Genomic DNA, 21,260 nt, shown 5'->3' on the forward strand with positions numbered 1-21,260 from the left:
TACACAAGATTCAATGATAGGCCTAAGTGAAATAGTTTAGGAACTGGTTTAAACCAGGAGTGGTTTTGGTGTTGGACTCAACTACCTAATGGCACTTTGTCGTTGCCCGGATAAAAACAGCACAAAGGGTTCATAATGCAGATCACATCTTTATTTGGCTTTAAAATGTGCAGACCACCATTGATAAGCTGCAAGATGTTAAATGGCATCATTCGTTTTTCTCACATGGGCCCACATTAACGGGGGTGTGTAGCCATTGAATAACAGTCTACCGCCTGCACACATGAGCCTGAATACAGCCTCTCAAACTGGCCCCTTTGCTCCTGTTGCCTGGGTCAACGGCAAATCTCCTATTCCCACAATGACACTGCCACAATACCCGGCCAGTCTTCAGTTTTACATTTGAAAGCATATTTAACTTTTCACTCAAGCATTCAGAACCCGCGAGCAGTAAGACTCTGAGCCTGGCCAAGATTAGCTTTTGGCAGACAATGCAGTGAATTAAAGGCCACACATGGCCCCTCTCTTGTTCTCTGGTTGACCAAACACACTTCCAGGGCCAGGAACTCTTGACCAGTCTTTTTAACCCTCAAGGAGAAACTAGGAATGGTAGATAAGTATGTGGCAATGGATTTAGGATCCGAAGTTGGCCAGACAAAAGTGTGTGTCAGATGGAACAAGACAGATGGTCTTGTTCTTCGCTAACCTACAATACTATCAGTGTCAGAGGTTTCAACAAAGGGTGCGACAACAATTGGGTATGTTGTCAAATGCTAAAATATTTAGTTGTTGCATTTGAGTCGTCCATTGGGACACAAGGGAGACTGTTATGTAGGGTTATAGCTAAATAGCTTAAACCTCATAGTTTATATTTCGCAGAGTGTAATTGTTCCTTATTACATTTACAATATATATATATATATATATATACACACACACACATGTGTATATATTCTGCTTTGGAGTCATATTTCTGACTGTATGGCTCAAAATGATGATGATTATTGTTTCAGACTTCTCAATGTTTTTTTCACAATGGTGAAATGTATTTATTATTTGTTGAAACGCTTGTGGGAATTTCTGCATAGTCACTTTCAAACACACACATAAAACGGAGAGGTGTGCTGAAGGTTAATACCGTTTGCACATTGTAATTCCACTTACCATTTTTTTTTATGTTGTATCAGACCCTGTATGTTTTTTCCATGAGAAAACTCCGACTCAGTACCGAAGGGGGCGACCACGCACAGTCGCGCGCACACCCATCCCTGCTCCCCAAGTCGTAATTGTAAATCGTGAAGGACCACGAAGCTCGTCATTCCCCACCCTGCCGGCCGCCGTGTCACCTGATCCCGCTCCGGGGGACTACTCCACATATTCTCTCCCGGAGGGACGCTCACTGCATGCGTTAAATTGGGTGAGCGCGTGCTTAATGGACATGTTGGACGGGCACCTCTCTCATCCATGTGTGCGTCTCTGAACGCGCCGTAAGAAGCAGCAGCAGCAGCAGGAGGAGGAGGAGGAGGAGGAGGAGGACCTCTTGTTCCGCCGTATACGGTGTGTCGTGCACAGTGGAAATACACTCGCCTGCTGCGGGTACTATCGAAACGAAAGGGAGGGAAGAAGACCTAGACGAAAGGAGCAGAAGCATAAGGGCTTCTTTTTTTTTTAAAGGGGGGGGGGGGGTTAGCGCCTCACACTACACTACGGGACGGGCCTGCAGCGGTGGATGTGTCTACAGAATGGTAAGGTTGATTTTGTTTTGAGATTGTATGCGTGAGTGTTGGAAACCTAAAAAAAAAAGCAAAAAGAACAAACAAGAAAGACTCCGCACACAAGCATCGTGCAGTACCGGGGCGCGTACGGAGAACTAATGTGCTCAGGTCTTTATTTGTTTATGCCGTCTTTATTTATTGTTTTACCGATGTGCCCTTCTTTTTTTTTTACCCGCACGTTATTCCTGGCACGGGGAGGGATCCGCGGTGCCTCGGCGCGGCACGGCGCGGCGCGGCTCAGCTCAGCCTATACCTGCTCCTCGGTGCTTTACGTTATAGTAGCCTTCGCGTCGCGCCGCGTGCGTGCGTGTCACGGTTCGGGGATCAAAAAGTCCACCCTTTTCCCGTTTCGGGATCAGGCTTTCGGGGACTACGAAAATGACTCCTAAATGACGTGAGCTCTGTGCGCGTGAACAGCGGAAGAGTCGACGCTCTGCTCCCGGATGGCAGAGGTGGCGGCACGTGCCCCGCTGGATGGAGACGCAATCTGTGCACACGGCTCGAGCCCTGTAACGCCGGGCGCATTAATAACAACGCAAAACGCAAAAAGGGGAAAGGGGCGAGGAGGGGTAGATGTCTTGTGGTTTACCGGGACCCCTCCCCATCCATCCTCGTTTGTACAGGTGAGTCCATAGGCAACTTTTGTGGTGGACTCCATATGGCCGCCGTGTGGGCTGCGTGCGAGTCCGCTGCTTCTTGTTTTAAATAAATAATACAATTCACAAACTAGTTGTTATTTTAGATAAGCCATCGTTTATTTTTATTTTTACGATTTGGTCGTGTTAAATGAATGAGGAAAAGCCGTAAAAACGTCATCTTCGCGTGGGGCTCACAATCGAACCAATTAAGGGAAACCTGGTGAGAGACCCCTCCATGTTTCGCAGCTCTCCAATATTTGAGACTGGAGGAGAAAAAGAGTGAGTAGGACCCCTGGGAGTCATTGTTGGGACCCTACACACTGACTAGACCAGCTCTACACTCTGATTGGGCACTTTGTAAGACACACACACACACTGGCTCACACGCACCCACGCACACGCACACACCTACCTCTTAGCGTAGTGATGCAGTAGCACTCGTGTTGGTTATAGATTTTGACCATACACCACATCACGTCAATATAGATTATTGGTGTTATTAATTAAATCAAAGTGACCTGATCTTTTACTAAAAAGTTTACGACTTTATGTCAAAACGGGTCGATCCCAAAAGGTAAACTCACCCAATGTCACCCACGGGAAAGCTTTAGATTCATATTAAATGGAAGATAAAAAATACTTCTAAATTTGTGGTCAAACTATGACATGTTGCAGTGCAGACATCAAAATCATAAAAAAATAAAGATAACTTGGAGAAGATTTCTTTTTTCACATAGAAGAGATCTCAAGTGCAGCCTTTGGCCGTATAGCAGGTTGCGTGACCTCAGATATCCGAGGTCAAACCAGGGGCTCTTCGTCCTCCATGGCAAGTGTTTGGTGGAGTCATCAAATGAAAAGTCTGAAGTTGTTAGGTCCCGTCGAGGTTAACCTTTGTAGAACAAAGCTGCTTTCTCCCAGTTGTCTTTGTCGTGCTGATGAGCTCTGAGAAGCGGCCTCAGCACTGGTTCTCTGCACGGCAAAGGGGGGAAACAACTCTCCCTTTGTGATCACAAATGAAAAATCTGTCGCTCGTCTTTTCTCGCCTTTTGTCGTTGTTTCGTTGTGAACCGAAACGCACGGCTAGTCTGCAAAGGACAGATTGTGGAAAGAAAAATGACATGCAAGTTGCAGTTGGAACGTGTTACATTCCACAAACGATAGTTGCGTTTGAACTGACATTGGCAGCGTACAGGGGGGGGGGGGGGGGCAGGACGATGACAGAGAGGAAACAATGAAATGTCTCCATCCCGCTGCAGTTTTCCAGGGGGATGTTGAGCGTTTCAAGTCATTGCTGCGAGAGCCGTACGGTTATTCTAGAGAGGGAATGACTTGCTGAGGTATATAGATACTGTGTATGGAAAATACAGTGAGTATATACGTTAAACAACTATTTGATGTAGCATGTAAACTATATATAATTGGTTTAGTGTTAACCCGTTGAGTCAGATCCATACCTTGAAGCCACAGTCTGTCATCTTGGGATTTATCATACATAGAACTGATAGGTTACAAAACTTATTGGACATAGAAGCTAACTCTGCAATACACACACACACACACACACACAAAACTCCGAATGTTGATAGTAGAACTATGTGTGTGCAGAAATCAAAAGCATGGGGGTTGAAAAAGTGACCCTCCGATTGTTACAAAGCAGTTTTTTCCCTGTGGATAGTAACTGGTTTTTTTCCCTTATTAGTTGCTTCAAGTAGCTTTTTACGAACAGACATATTAAAAGACCTCAGGATTATGTCTGCAGCTTCACAACAAATCTCTATTTTGTCCTTCAATTGGCAAGCAGAGAACTGAAGTTATTTTGGTTGAGTTATTTTTGTGGCTGTTGTCAAACTGACCTGGGTTTTTAAAATAGAATTCAGTTGTTTGTTTGATGCAGTATGTGTGTCTTCAGAAAGCATTATGGGTTTCTATAGAGATGGTAAATCGAATTATCTAATGTGACAGACAAAAGTTAAAGATTTTTAAACAACCAAAGAGCCTGAACATTTTATTGCACAGCAACTTCTGCATGTCAGTTTCACCTTAATGTTGTTTACTCCAAAATAAACATTTATCAAAGACATATTATTGCTATACTACAGCTGTAGTCAGTACATATCAGAAGAGACATCCAAATGATGATGAAAAGATCTTTGCCTAAAATAAGAATAATTATCTTTTTTAAATGAAGGAAAATATGAAGATAATAAAGAACCATTTGATTACACACCAAAACCAACTAGCATCTGAATGGTAGAAAACAACAGCATTAAACGTTGTATAAATTTGCTTGCTCATTTTTAGCTGCATGTCCACATTCTGTTATCTTGGAGCGCTCTGCAGTCGGTTTCCTCCAAAATGAAAAGATTCTTTTTTCAAAGAAGTGGAATCCTACACGTGTTTTGTGCTCTGAAAGTCAAAATCACTCAAACAGAGTACTTGAGCAGTGCGGTTGAGGTTGAAATTATGCACTTGAGCCCCAAGACACAGTGTTGCGTTTCTCCTCCCGGGCACACAGCAACAGACTCCCCTTTGTGTCCGACATTTCATAGTGAGCATGTTGCAATTTTGGACATGACTCTCATTGCTGCGGAAAGCTAATGACCGCATGCAGGTGTGGTGCTCATTATGCTCACATCCGCTGCTTTGATACACGCGAGTCCGCGCGATGCCGCGGTGGAATGTTGTCCTCTATGTCTTTGCATCATTTCAGAGTACGACACAGATCCATTTGAGAGCACATCCACTTGATTTCATTTGTGAATTTTAAAGAAAAAAAACATACGCAATCACAGGTTCTTTTTTTTTGCCTGCTTCAATGGGTGACTCAAAGATCACCGGATTATGAGACGAGACGGGGGGGTGTCAGAATAATGGAGTAAAGGTCATTCCCTCAGATGTATGAATCCGTCCTGTATCTCAGACAAGTCGGGATCCATCCCAATTAGCCGACATTACACAGTGTACTTGGTGTAATCTTCACATCCGCTGGTACAACGTTGCCTCGGTACAGCCGCTCCTAGTCGAAATGCATAACAAACGTGCATAAATCAAATGTTGATGAGGTTGGATAGATCATAAATGCACTGGTGTGATTAGTGGAAAGGGTGGCGCTTTGCAGATTTTGCCCAAATGTGCTAATATAACGGTGACCTGTGGCAGCAACAAATCCACTCCCCCCCCCCCCCCCACACCCACACCCGTAATTTGCTCTGATAGAACATATTTAGCAATGCTGGTCTCACAAACCGGTTAGTTTGATTGCCCATCATGCACTGAAATAACTCAGCTGACGGAGAGAAACAGAGAACGATCAATTCCAACTGTTCCCGGCTACGGCTCACAGACCGACTCTGCCCAACTGTCGGGTCAATGTGTTTTACACCACTACAGTTAAATGCAGTGCAGCAAATTGCACCACTCGCATGCACTCTGCGGCCTGGCGCAGCCATGTACAGCAGACGATTGGGCCAGTGATTTGACGACTGAACTTCAAATCGTGTTCAAGTTATAGTAAAAAGAGAAGAAAAAAGTGACATGAATAATGAGATGTCCCTACAGTTTTTTGAAGGTCACATTATGAGGGCGACGTAGCTGACAGGCATCTCGTTCCTCGCCGCTATCGGACTAACAAAGTAGCATCTTGTGTTGTCTGCATCTTCCAATCCTCCCATCAGAACAGCCTCCCTTGTGGCATTTCATCATGACCTGGATAATCTTATGCAAGATAGTGAAACGGCAGTTAATGTGCAGGTAATTAAACCCCAGTGATTTACAGTTGGATAAGCCATGGAGTAAAGCCACAGTCAGTGTGGCTGCGTGATGCTTTGAATGATCATCTGCATACAGCACTATCAGGACGTCTCATGTTGGAGACAATGGATGTGGCAATGGAAGCCTACCTAAACCCAACACAGTGTAACCCTTTTTTTAATGAGTGGTGGCAGCCCCACATAAATTGGTATCTGCTGAAATGATACTGATACTGAACCCCCCCCTCGTCACAGCAGGGAGAGTTGGCTTTAATAAACTGCTTCGGCGTCTCTGTTTTCAGCAGGACCGTCAGCTCGTCTCACGAACGTGGGATTTCATCAGCTGTGATTTATTTGCATCACCGAGGGAGAAGGTGCTCCTCTGGTGTGTCGTTTGAACGGGGAAGGTTGTTTGGAGGTCTGAGGCTTGTGGTCCAAAACCCAGAAACTGATATGGATATGTTCCAGTTTTGTAACGGGGGTATTGGCTTCATCGTTTACATTCTAACATGTTAGCAGTCCCGAAAATCTGACGTCTTATGGATCATTTGAACGTAGTAGGCGTAGTTGTGTTTTGTTAACCCGTGAAAGTCATGAATGTTTGGCTAACATCACGTTACATGTCTTTATTCCTATTCATTTTTTAGCTAATCTTTATAATACACTGTATATCACTCACCTTCATTTGACCTGGAGGTCATTTATTGATTATGACAATGGCTGGTGGAAAAACAAAATGTAATTTGTATGCAATCACAATACCTGAATGCCAATGGATGTACTTGCTTGTGGGCTTTCAAGCCTTTCAAAGACAGCATCATAAAATGTTCGTTACATTCAACTTCTCAGTGCTGCAGTGGATTCTTCGCAGATCTCATGCTAATTTGTTCCGAAGAGTTTATGCTGTGATTGCTATGACAGAGGCTTTTGTGAAAGGATAGAAATCAGGGCTGTATTAAAGAGAAGGTAGAGGACACGTAGAAGCTTCTCATACTCCTCACTGACTAAACCCCTCGTTAAAGGTAAACAAATTACAGATCAGGAAAAATCTGATCTGTAATTTGTATATATATATATATATATATATATATATATATATATATATATATATAGAGAGAGAGAGAGAGAGAGAGAGAGAGAGAGAGAGATTGGCTTTAGCTTACTGGCAGCATCTGTTAGGACCTGGTCTTCTGGATTCCAAGCAAGTTATTGTATACTTCTAAAATTGAAGTGAAAGTTATGGAACTACTTAATGCATACTATGCAGCAAAGCAAGCATTGAAAGGAGGTTTGTTTCGCTTTCTTTCTTTCGCTGCGTAAATCACGCAGGTTTTTCTTATTTGTCATCGGGATTTGCGGCTCGGAGTAATGTTAATTCAGACGGTGGAAATCTGTAAGATCAAGTAGCAGCTACTCTCAAAAGCAAGGAGATACACCTTCTCCAACTCAAGGGGTTAACAGCCTGCAGCTACCTGAACCCTTAGAAATCCAAGGAATTTATATAAGAAGCACATCTACATGTTTAGCGGCTAGGTTAGAAAGAAGACTGGCAATGACCTCGTAAACTCTCTGTACTTTTAAAGCCTGTGAGGGGGATCACCATCATGGCTGTGCACTGTGCCTGTAGCCATGACCATGTCTCTGGAAACGTTTACTTGGCCAGAGTGATGAAATAATTTCCCGGCCCGTATTCTGGCTCCCGCTAATCTAAGCAATCAGAAAGCATCTCGCGAAAAAAATATCCCTTTGATTATGTCCATGTGTATGTCGGAAGACGCAAAGGGTCAGCTTCAAAGGGTCTGTGTTTGAAAAGAGACATTCTGACTGTGCTGTAAAGGTCCTGGGCCAAACTTTTAGCTGAAAAGCTTTTATTTTTTCATTCAAACACACCATGACGTAGTGACGTTTCATGATTTCTTTAAATTCCTGGGAAAATTCACTTCAGTTTGATTTTCTTTCTGCAAAAAAACGCTTTCTATTTTTCTAAACCTGCTGCATAACTACATCGGATTGTTTGTTTTTTTCAGTGCAGGTTAGTGGTGGGAAGGAGTTGTCAATATACTTTGCAACAGTTGGGCAGCAAGTGGAGTGATCGCTCTCAAGGGGCCTGGCCTTAAGCCGTTACTCCATAAATATTAATAAAGCCCATTGGCCTGCCTGGAAGCTAACCGTTTGCTCATGTCACAGACCGGGCTTCAATGTGACAAGTTATGAAAAGAGTGATGAGATGACAAAGACTGGCAGATGACATTTAGTGACGGGCCTCATTTTTCAGATATGAATGGCATCAGTGAAAACGGATGCCGAGTCTGCTGACCTCTCGCTTTACAGAGCTTTGACCCATCAAACAATACATCCTGTGGCTTTCATGTTTGGCTTATTTATTGGATGATTTATTTATTGTTAAGTCACCAAAATAAAATATAATCATACGATACATACACAAAACGTATGGACAATTTTGGAGATTGCTTTAGAGAAATGTGTGCCGCTTGATTTAAGAGAATAAACAACTTGATGCTCTCATGCACCCCTGACAGCAAAAACAGGAATATTTTCTCGATTTAATATATCACAACGCGCAAAAATAAAAGTAAACACTGGGAGTACTTTCAGATTAGTTTGTATATTTTTTTCAGAGGCTTGTTTTTATTATTCTGGGCTGTATATCTACATGCCGGCTTAGCTGGAAGAGTAATGGACCCGGTAATGCTGACATTGCTCTGCCAAAATGCACTTGTTGCATGCAGCGGCGACGCAGGGCTTTGCCATGCTAATAGATGTGTGTTCGCTTTGTTTGTATTTCTTTCACGGTCTGCAGTGTATGCAGGTATTGTTTTTTGCGAGAGGCTGGGAACAACAAATTCAAAACCATCCTAGAAAGCGGTAGCGACAGTCATGTAAATGAAAAGAATTTACGTAAATGGGATTGTCGAAACTAGCTTGAGCTTGTTTGTACTGTGCAACTGTAGAAATATGTGGGTCATTCCACCGAAAAAGTAATACACAATGCTTTTGGTTTGGTAGCATGGTCCTCAAATTGGGTTGCATGGTACGTTAAGCCACATATGATGCAGATGTATTTGTTTATTTAATAGGGGTTAAAAGTCTGTGAGAATATGACTGAAAGATAAAGTTGCTTTATTTTTATATTGTCCTTTGTAGTTGATACGGACGTCGCTCTAGAATGTGCAGACATCCCCTGTGTCTTTTCTGTAATTTCTTTACGTCACAAACGCAAGAAGAACCTCATAATAGTAAGATGCCACATTGATTACAAAGTAAAAGTCACAAGTGATTTACGATCTTTTACATTTAGTCAGACTTTAATACATTCTCAACATCTGACTCGGAGTACAGTATGCCTTGAGGTTATCTGTCAAGCTGTATTTAGAGAGAGCCCATCACTTTAAACAGAAAACTATTTATTTCTTCCAAACAGTGAATGCAAATGTAACCAGACCAGACTGTGGGGCATTGTAATATGTTTTCTGCTCGCCATACATTCTGTCTACATTTCCTCTCAGTCCTTTCCTGTCACACATTAATATTGAACCAAAGGAAACCGTCTAGGTGTGCACGATGCAGGCAGGTCAGTTATTGCCCCAGCGTAAATCTGTAAATTGCATGCAAACGTGATTTATCGCCATACTCCAAAAATACAGTTGCAGTTACAGACACGCCTTCCAATATGTCCACCATTATGCAAAACCCCCCCTTCTCTCGTCTTATGGTATCCAAAGTGTTTGTATTAATGGCATTTCACCCCAGTGAGGAGATAATTCCTGTGAGGTAAGGTGTAAAATTCAGCAGCTTTGATGCTAAGCACCTTTTTTAAGATTCAAGGGTGTTAATTAGTTGATGAAAATCTTTATGGTTCTTAAAGTCTTTTTTCCCCACTAATCCCTCTGGCCAGAGATCATGTTGCTTTGTTTCAGTTCAAACATAACTGAGCACAGTAGTTTACACATGTAAGGCGGCGTACCTCAGTACATTTCTTTTGATATTAACAAAAGCACTTTTAAGACCCCTTATTTTTACTCCAATCATCTTCACAAATACCTTTGCTAATGTGGCTTTGATGTAATAGATACTATTTATAAGCCTTTTTTTAAAACTAGGTACTTATATTAGTCATTTCTGAAAAAGCCCATTTTCTAAGAAAGCATACACTGTCAAGAATTATGGTGCTGTAATACGATTCATGTTTGCAATCACCAAGCTGGTCCTGTAACTGGTAGAAGTTGACCATTTCATTCGTAACCTTCCTTATGCACGCGGAAAAAGCTCACTCAATCATGACAGCTAAATACATAGCAGGTCGAGCTGTGATATTTAATAGGTAGGGGAATATTTACCTAGATAAGTTGTCCAGGCAGGCAATTCTAAATGTGTGTACGTAGGACGTAACGCATGAAAGAGGTCATGTTCAATGGAACTCTGCCAGCTCACCGGCTTTTAAACTGAAAAGAAAGGCTTTCTGTGTCAATTATAGCAATGCATAATACAGTGTTTCATCCTCAGAAATACTTCAACTGAACTGAGAGTGCTAAGATGGAGATGTGTATGTTTTTTTTTTAGTGTTTAGAGGCAATTCCTTGCACATACAGCAGAAAAGGCAGCTAAAATGGGAAGAAATATGGCCACATTGAACGTTGAATGTAATTTCCAGGGCACTCCTTTTCCCCTACAGAATTTATTGTGGATGCTCTTAAGTCAGATATTCATCAGGCTTTGCTCCTGTACTGTGTACCGTGTAGCAATGAGCAACAGTGATCATGATGCTGCACAAGAGCTTCCCAGAAGCTACTCACTTTCGTGATGTGATGGAGATTAGGTCCAAACAGCCGTGAAACACCTGCACCCGATTGTTGCCTCGGTTTTGCTGCATTGTTTCATTAATTCCTTGAAATATGAAAAAAAAAACCATGCTAAAATATCCAAATATAGATGTTTCTTACAAACTTTCAGTCGGCAGTTAACATTTCACACAACAGCTTCCGAATGAAAGCCTCGTACTGGTTCCCCGGTGCAGGGCTTCTACTTTTAATGCGTAATGGCTCTTCACTGGCTACCGGTGGCCGCCCGCATCCAGTTCAAAACGTTGGTGCTCACGTACCATGCTGTGAATGGATCGGGTCCAGCTTACATCCAGGACATGGTCCAACCCGACATCCCGACCCGCACTCTCCGCTCTGCATCTGCAAAACTGCTCGTCCCTCCCTCACTGAGAGCAAAGCACTCGACTAGATCACGACTCTTTGTTGTCCTTGCTCCTAAGTGCTGGAACGAGCTCTCTGATGACACCAGGACCGCAGAGAGCCTTCACATCTTCCGCCGCAAACTAAAGACACACCTCTTCAAACTCGACCTCGACTAAAAGACTAACAAATTGTAGCACTTAAATTGTACTTGTAATGGCTCTTATCTATAGCAAGTTGTGAATCGGCTTATTGCCCTTTCTTGTTTCTTGTTTCTTGTTGTTTTGAGTTTGTATCCTAATGGTTGAAATGCTTATTGTAAGTCGCTTTGGATAAAAGCGTCAGCTAAAGGACATGTAATGTAATGTAAAATCTCAGGAGGCGTATCAGAAAATAGAGAAATGATCATGTAGTAGAAAAACTAAACTTCCACCTCATGTTCAAACAAAAGAACAACAGCAACCGTGACACCCACTGAACACGCCGTGGGATCGGCCCTCTGTGACATCCACGCCCTGTGGTTGATGGTAGGAACCAATTATGGGCTGGCTATTCTCCAAGCAGGACAATTATTTTGTGCGTCAGTGTGGTCACGCGACCTGCTGTGAGGCTGCAGTGCAAAGAGAAGTTGGTGTGGCGCTGAAGTGTGATATGGAACCGATGGAAAAACAACATTGCAGCTTCCTGCCGTCAGACACTTTCAGACTTCAGCTGCCGAGTTCTGATGTTGAGTTTCACAAGTATGCAGAGTGAGTGATAGCAGGAGGCAACAGCAGAGCCAGACTGTCAATAGACCCTCAATGCATGTTGCTGCAATGCATTTTACTCTTTTGAAAACCTCTGGAAATGTTACTATTTCTAAGTGATCAAGGGGAAGGATTTTCATTGCAACTGCATTGGAGAGAAAAGCATTGCAATGTCACATCTTGGAGCAGCAGGAATAAGAAGCAGTATAAATATATAAACAATATACTTTGTCTAAAAGGGCTGTTCTGGAGTAGCAAAATAGTAGTTAGTGACAATGGGTAATGCGTTTTGAGAGACGTGCTGTCAAAGGTGTTAAAAAGCATGACAGGATGTGTTGTTTAACTAGCCAGTGGATCAAAGCTCAGAAAAACGCTTTCATTCAAGGTAGTATTTGTGACTGTGATGTTTGAGAACACTTAGATGGAATATAAAGCACAGTTCTAACAAATTTATTTTTAGAAATTACCCCTCCGCATTACATTGCAACAGATTATGGTATGGTGTAAGACAACAGTAGTTTAATGCTTAAAATGAAGCAAACATGAAAAGAATACACATGAAGTGTTTTGTTTCAAATTACAAACACTTGCTACACACACCATGCTAAACACATAGCAGATGACGCCTGTTGGTGTTTAAATTGTTGACAACAAACCTTCCAACTCTTGATCTATGAAAGCGTTGATCATGAGTGGGAAGCAGCTCCCAAGTACTATGGTATAATTTATTTTACAATATGTGGTATGAAAAAAAACACAATATTTTGAATGCTGGGATTAATTGAATGACCTTTTGGTAGAAAATTCTAATAAGCTGAGCACTGCTGCCGACGGAAGTGCTGAGCAGAGACACCGGTTGATGGTCCCCTGCATGGGCGTGTGACCTTTTACCCAATAACGCCCTGCATTCTTTGAGAACATTTTCTTGATTTCACAGCCATCTTACTCTTTCAGAGATCCCACTTGCATGTTCGAGAGTATTGCTTCCGTTTGATATAGTGTACATGTGCACTGTTGAATAAGTAATGCGGTTGCCATAGCGTGCATGTGTTAACAGCGCACATCAACAGAGTTGCTCGACGCGCTTTGAAACCCGCTGACTGTCCCAAGTGCCCTCTCAGTCTTTTTTTCTGTTCCAGGCATCTGCTTCAAAATGCATAAAGTATATAGTATGTGTTCCTTATAAAGTATGCACACAAGCAACGTCGCTTCCTGAAAGAAAAAGTGGCGCTGCAAAAGAGACTCTGGTCAAAAGAGATGGCACACCCGGAGATGAGTCGATACGAGGGAGCTGTGTGGCGTCTATTGATGCCGTCAGGCTTCCTTTTGTCTTGCAATGTACAAACTCAGTCAGTGCAGCTTATGTTCTTTTGTCTTTTGTGCTGATTACATGCTCCATTGACGATGCCCCCTTATCTCAATTGATTCCCGAGTTGCACCGTTTTTATATTGAATCAATTGTCAAAGTCAGGGCCATATTCAGTTGCTGGTGGCTGAAAGCTGTTCCAGCAGAACAACTGGATCCGGAAGCCGTGTGCTCCCAAGAAGTGGTCCAACAGTAGCTGGTTTGAGAAGAATGCTGTCAGAATGCCACAAAGCAGGTAGAGGTCAGTAGTCTATGACGCTTCCTGGTATTTGGAACAGGTTATGGGTAAATCAACTGACTGTTTCTCCAATTATGTCTCTTTTTGTGAATTGCGAATATGTATTTTTATGTATAACTGAGTGGTTTAATCGGAGTGCATTGGCACGTCTCAGTCTCTCCCTCTGGCCCGCTGTGCCACCCACACACTGCTTCAGCACGTCTCCATTGCTCAGCTTCCCATTGTTCAATGCAGCGTTGTGTAAAACGAACAACTTGGGTGGTTGGGAACCCTTTTTTAACTTTGCTTCACGGGCTCATTTTAAAACAGGGATTTTTAATTCCCCCAGCTTCGCTCTATTTGAGCTGTAACGGTGATTAGAAGCAAACATGGAAGTTGTTAGTTTCTTGTGCGGGGGCCAACTGTGCCGATAGCGTGTCAAATTTGCTTTTCCCGCGGAAAAAAAAAAACCCTCCCAAAAAAACGAAGGGCCCCAAAACTCCTCACTACTCAGTTTTCTCGGAGGAGTGATGCTAATCGATAGCGATGGCTCTGATCTATGCAAATGATCATCTGGGCCAAAAATGTCACCATAATCACTATGTGGTGACACGTTACACATTTAATGAAGTATTCCCTTATTTCAATTTTGTCACCTGCCATTTGGTTTTTCACTTTAAATGTAAAACAGTCATCAAATTATATAATGTAATACAGTTCGAATAGTTTTGCATATGCGACCATATATGACCATATTAGTTTTATTTTAAGAAATCTTACTCTTCGATTCTGGCAGCTATAACGGTGAATTTGCATATAGTATAGTCGTCATGCACACGTTCTCTGTGGGACAAACGTATATGTCGGGGGTGGTTATTAATAGATTTTTCTGCATGGACTGTGCTAATAGAAAGGTAAAAGAGTGTGAGACAGGATATGCTTTAACACGCAGTGAAGGTTCCGAACAGACTGTGCTGATACACTATGACTCAAAGCCTTCACACTCACACACACACATTGTCTTTCCGTGTTCTCAGTATTCCAGGCCAGCTCCTTTCCAGCTTTAAGGAGAGCCCTGCGTGTGCCTGAAACGTTGTCTCGTGCACGGCTGATCGCAAGCGGAAACATCGAAAGGGCTTATGTGATAGGGATCGTGACTGGGAAGGCTGCTGCTGTGCTGACTTAGAAGAATGCGGAGAAAGGAAACCGCTGTGGTATACCGCTTGACCCGTAGCGGGGATTATTTATTGCTGTCTGCTGAAAAGCTCATAACTCCTGATTTAGTTATTTATTTTTATTTGTTAGCGCCGGTTCAAGGACTCTGTGTTGCTCTGTGGGTTGAGAGCCGTCCGTGGCCGAGTCCATACAGATAATTCTTTGGAAAATGTATCTTTTTTTTTTTTCAATACGCTTTGGCCTGTCACCCACGCCAAATTGGTGTGTTGGGTTAGTAAAAAAATGAGCTTTTGTAAAACTCTGCTTTAGTTTGTGCTTTTTGGGGTTGTGCGTCATTATCTCCTTTTTGTGAGGCGTCACTGATCGCTTGCATAAATCCATGTACGAGAGGTGAATGACCTCCTAACAGGACTTTTTAATTTCACAGTTACTCACCCACTATAATTAGGCATCAGAATGCGCCACGTAGGTCAACGCTACCTATCAGATGCACATATTGTGTGTTTCTATGTGTGGCCCAGTTTGCACAATGGGCTTGACAGCTCTTTAACTGTGTTCTTTTGTTTTCATCTGGACGGAGGTGTTTTGTAAAGGCAGGAATTTCTTTTTGAGATGAAGGAGAAATAAACCCTGTTTACAAAAATGTGCGCGGCGCCTGTGTCTGTGTGAGTAAACCCTGGAAACAAAGCGGTTGGCAAAACAATAAAACATTTTTTGAAATGACATACTTTTCATGTACGTGCATGGGTTTATGGCTCGCTGCTGGGGGGGCCGGCGTACGGGTCCCATCGATTCATCCGGAAGCGCTTATCCTGCTCGGGGGGGTCGTGGAGGGCTGCGGCAGCTGATCCCAGCTGACATTGGGAAAGAGGGAGGGCACAACCTGGACAGGTTGCCAGTCAATCACAGGGCTGACAGGCCACCATTCTATGAGCCGCTCACAGCTGCCAGTTAAGGCTTGATGTCAACCACGTTCATTCATTTATGAATAGTTGAAGGATATCTTAAACAAATCCGTAGTGGAGTTTGAGGCCCAGGCACATAAAGAGGCCCATTCGGGTGCAGTGTACGCTGTGGCCTGATGAGTGTAAAACTAAACAAAGGAATAAAGAATAAAAATTGACAAGTTAAGTATAAGGTAGTGACCTGATATCTGAGCTGTTTCTGCCAGCAAGGTCTAGTTGTCCCTGTTATCCTATGAGCTTCTGTTTCTAGACGATGTAGCTTTAATCTAAACATCTCTTATGAAAGCAAATCAATCATCACACTGAGATGGCTCAACTGTTTCTTTAGTGAAATATGCATTAATATAAGTCAATACATGGGCTGAAACAACTAAAGCTTGCCTTTGAATCTACTACATTGCCCTGGATCCCCTCGGTCTGGTTTGGTGGTTTGTAGGTTTAAATATCAATCATGGTTATGTCATGTGCAGAAAAGAGGCGGCAAATCCTTTAAAATGCAAATGTGTTCAGAGAAATATACAAATTTGTACTGGCTATAATAAGCTATTTATTGAAACGTGTGGGATTGTGCTTAACATCCGCAAGCGAACATGTATTCATTATCCAGTCAACATTATGTACAGCGAAATTAAAACAATACATTTTGCTTCATTATCGATACTTAGATTTTTGAATAAATCTAAATATTTGTTGTATGTGTAGGCAGCTAAGGTATCTCACCTCTACCACATGATGTATTAAGAGCTTTTAGAAAGCACCCATCTTGTTTGTGGATTAGTTGTGTTATTCGCAGTGTGCGTCCTTTACTTCACTACATGTGTGAGTGATGATCAGCCAGAGTTCATCCCGTGAACATATAAGTCTGGACTCATTCAAATTCAAATTGAATATGGATTGTTGAACATGACTTCCATTCGGTGTTGACGGTTAAAGAGAAAATCACTATATTTTTTTTACGTTCTTGAACGTAATCAGGGTGTCAGAGAGGGTGTCAAATGACTGCCGCATGTTTTGTTATGGTCACTGTTATTGCTGAAACAATCATGATTAACAATGATAATCTAGAAAAGGTTCATCCCTGCATGTCATTAAAATAGATGTTTGCATGCAGTACCGCAAGCACGTTCATTTCACACATCCAGCCAAATTACATTCCCTCCCAGATGCTCTCCCCGTGCCTAATGCTTTTGTACATAGTTTTGGTCCTTTATGAAAACAGAGGTTGGGGCCCTGATCTTATAATGACTTTGGGGCATTTCACTCTCGTGTGAAAATCTTATACAAATATATAATTAAGGCAAGTTTTGCTCAAGGTGTTTTGCCTTCTTATATCCTTCTACTTTTTGAAATTAAGGCAGTTTGAGAGTTATGATCTGTAACTGTAAAGGTGCCCTTGATCTATCTTGGTAATAAAATGTTTGTTTTAAACTACTCATTTTATTTTCTTCTTTTCTCAAATTTACAATCACATGGTTTTATAGCAAGGATGGGTGACTGGGGGATGACTGGGGTGTAATTCAGAAAAAGCCTACACTATAGTCTAAGACTAATGGTACTGGAATTGTCAATGGTAATTTGGGGATCTTATTTTAAAGGCCCTACATACGAGATTGCCGCTCGATGGTTCCCATCATGGCGACCGCTGGGGTCAACGGTGTTGACCTGAGGGGGAACCGTTGGTCTATCTGTGTTCCTTCCAGTCTTTCTGAAGAATTACCAATGCAACACTTTGCTGTGTACCCCATGATAGGCAGGTAGATGACACGGCGGGTTCCGTGTGTGTCAGTTTAATGCGAGGCAGCTCAAGAAAGAAAGACAGGAATTCTATCCTGCTGTCACGCCGGGGTGAGACACCCTCCAATGAGGCTTTGAAGCAAACCCCTGCTTGTTTCCAAACTTGTTAAACACAGCGATGGTGTTAACATGCTTTGTTCCTTTACTATTGCACAACCCCCTCCTCCACACACACACACTCACACACCCCTCCTCCACTACCATATCCAAACATTCCCCCTTTTCGATGTTGAGTAAACCTGCAGAGTAACAGCGGAGGAAGCTTGGCCCTGATTCAGTGCCGTGGAAGAGCCGGGGGGGCCCGTGGGACACTCAGGTTACCAGCATCGAATCCTGCAGTATTAGCAGGGCACAGTGAAATAACAGCCTGCCATCTGGAACCTATGCTGAAGCCATCGGACCCTCGCAGCGTTCAATCACACTGACCTCAATTAAGTGTTATTTGTTCAGTATTTTTATTCACCCCTTCCTTTGCCCCCAGATCTCTCCGCCGTCTCCTGTAGTAATGTATGCCCTAACACACTGTGTCCGATCCACAGCAATGGCTTTGGAGTTTAGGTTTTCCTTACCGGGCCCTGGACTCAATAAGAGCATGGCCATTAAACTTTAAGCAAGTCCACCTCATGAGTGGTTTCAGGAGAGAGCAGCTCAAGTGCAGGGGCATGAAAGGCTCGCCTTTGTGCCGTAAAGATGCTCCGCGGTATGCCGGGCTGAGAGTGTTTTTTTTCTTTTCGGTTTGGCCTCACGCTCATGACTAAATGTGGTCTTTCTTGACCCCACTTAAACAGGAGACAATGAGCACATGTGAGCGATCTTTCCTGTTTTGAACTCCACTCCTCCTTCTCTTCCAAAGGGACGTTTTACTATGCTATTCATTGTGATTGGGCTATGAGAAAGTTTGTTAAGAACAGTTCAGTTATGGGGAAAATGTCAATATTGGTGTATGCAAGTTTAATTTACATTTAACATTTGAATCAGAATGAGAAATAGGAAAAGAACATTCGCATATATAAATGTATTTTCCTTGGTACTCACATTTTGAATTGGTCTCAATGGCTGCATTAAGCCTACAGTTTATTACGCTTTTAAAAAAAGTCGATTTTTAATAGCAGTTCCTTCCCACTTAACTCCACACAAATTGAATGTGGTCTTGGGTGGCAGTCATCTTTCAGCTACGGTTGGGTTCCTTACTAGGGAGGCAGAGGTTTGCAGCATTTTAGGAGACATGCCTGCAGGAACGTTTCTATCCAGCAGATTTTTTCATCTTGTAGATGCAATTGGGAGCAGTATCTCTCCATCGAGGTCTATTATTAGTTTATTGAAAAAGCATTGAAGGAAAGTAGAGCTTTGTTAGAAATGTGTAAGAAAACTATCATGTACAGTGCATGTCCTTCGAGAGAAAATTGAAAAATGTCATATTCAGTGGTTCACATTAGCAGGAAAGGATTTCATCTCTGCTTCTATAGTTTTGAGACCAAACTGATCTGTCTATTGGATATCTTGACTCAAAGAAAAACAAGAAATACGTTATACATATATATATATATATATATATATATATATATATATATATATCTATATATATATATTCATGTATTTATATATATATATATATATATATAAATACATGAATGTAATAAGAGATTATAGACAGACGTTGTACATGAAGTAATGTCATAGATTTGAATTTGAATTTGAATGTTTTTACCTCCCAAAAAATGACTAACGTTAAGTCTTTATGCTTTTTACATTTCATCCTTTCTCCCTGACTGAATGCAGGCAAAATATGTCAAAAAGTGCAAGTAAAGGAAAGATGAAGCTTGGGGGAAGAACGATGCGGCTGTCCTAATGGCCCGCTGATAGCCTGGGGAGGTAGAGGGGATTATTGCTAGTGTGGTCCATATGCAAATATCTATTTGTTAAACCTGAGTTAGCCCCGTTTGCCAAACAGTCTATATCACATTTGAGCTTTTTGTCTTTGTAAAGGAAGAGTGATCAGCGTGGTACTCGGCATTCAAAACACGTCCGGCAATTCCGAAAGAAATAAGAGGCGGCGAGCGTCTCTCTTATCTTTATTTACCTTTTGTGATGAGTGAGCACTAGTCGAAAAAATAAATAATCCCTTGTCCTGTGGGCCACGCTGTCAGCGTGTCACAGTGATGGTCGGTTGCCAGAGATGCCAAGTAGATACCGGTGCACGACTGGCATTTCGAATCCTCCACTAAATATCCCCCTCCTCCCCCCCTATCAGTGACAGGCATCAAGAGGAGAGTAAAGCTTTTAATGGCTGCAGAGACACATCTCACAGGAGTTCCCAAATAGGGGACGCAGGGAGCGCTGCGGGAGGCGTCTGAGCCTGCTGTCACTTCGTAGTGCTCCCCGTTAGCTCACCGAGCCCTGGACGCCTGCTGCTCACACGTACGCGACGTGTTTAAAAGTGTGCAAGACGCAAAGCCCGAAAGCCTCAACCAAAGGGTGTTCTTGCACTAAATGATATTGCATTTCCGTACCGAGGACGTTTATTTTACCATTTGAAGTCTAGTCCAAGGTAGTAACAATATTCAATGACGTGCCACGTTTCTCTCAGCCTATGTTGTTAGCGTCTCCCAAACAAGTAATTCAGCTCTGAAAGCAGTTTGCCCCTGTATCCATTTGGTTAATAGATCCATTAAGCAGCATGGCGGGAGTGGAGTGCGGCTGCTGCGTGCAGCGCAGGATGACGTGTTAATTCTGGGTAATTTATTACCCTGGCTGTCGCCGTGCAAAGGAGCTCCTGACAGATCCCGTCTCACTGGGATACGTCCGCGGCCGGGCTCTCCCGTGGGCCCCGCCTCCTCGGCGGTGGCTCCCAACATGCGGCGCTCCCATCCGCTGATGCAAGTGTGATGTAGAACCCTGTCTGCTTAGGGAAACAACAGGCATGGCGTTATTTCTGAAGGGCAGTCTTTGGGGGTAGGAGGCTAAAAGCACACCTGTGGAGAGGGTAATCAAATCCCCCCCCCCCCACCCCCGACCCCCTCCAGTGTTATGGGCACTCGCTGGCGCTCATATGGTTTTTATTTATGGAAGTATCCTTTTCTGTCTCGGGCCGGGCCCTGATTAGATCATGGATGCTGATTGTGGCCCGGAGCTGTGGTGATCAATCCTAATTTACTTGGAGAATTAAATTTATACATCGGAGGATGTAGTGCCCTGCCCTGATAGATGAAAGGGCATTTCCCTCTTGTGCATCAACAATTACGATGACAGGGCGGGGGAGATGGAAAAAAGCGAATCAAAAGAGACGTCTTTGATTGTGTTTTGTCGTGTGTTTTCATAAGATGTTACATGGCGGCTAAAAGCTGCATTAAAAACTGCGAGTCGATAAAGTGGGAAAAATAAATTGCACAGGCGTTAGCGCGTAAGCTCCGGCGCTGTCTAATGTGCAGCCATCGGGATCAGAGAGTGCAGACCGTGGGTGCCTCAGAGGCAGAGGAGAGGGAATTGGGCAGGTCAGCACTGCGCTGCCGAGCAACCCGTCAGCCTTTTCATGTCATAATCAGTTAGGGGCAAATCAGCATACACCAACTCAGCGCCCGGGGAGACTCCTTTCAGGGCTCCTCTCTGTAATGTTGCTCTGAAAGGATGGCAACA

General features: G+C 43.0%; 1 protein-coding gene across 13 annotated transcripts in view; it reads left to right on the forward strand.

Moving 5' to 3' along the window:
* Positions 1–1,224: 1,224 nt before the first annotated feature.
* The window catches only part of tenm4 (teneurin transmembrane protein 4), a 132,912-nt gene continuing 112,876 nt past the window's right edge, over positions 1,225–21,260 (forward strand). For 10 of the 13 annotated variants that reach the window (XM_078103815.1, XM_078103818.1, XM_040175348.2 and 7 more), the window contains exon 1: positions 1,232–1,745. The gene's annotated coding sequence lies outside the window, so the exon portion shown is untranslated. Of the gene's footprint in view, positions 1,746–21,260 lie in introns of all 13 variants that reach the window. The other 3 variants (XM_078103856.1, XM_078103866.1, XM_078103875.1) reach the window with 2 other exon arrangements.

This window comes from Gasterosteus aculeatus, chromosome 1 (genome assembly GCF_964276395.1).
Source record: "Gasterosteus aculeatus chromosome 1, fGasAcu3.hap1.1, whole genome shotgun sequence".
NCBI lineage: Eukaryota > Metazoa > Chordata > Actinopteri > Perciformes > Gasterosteidae > Gasterosteus > Gasterosteus aculeatus.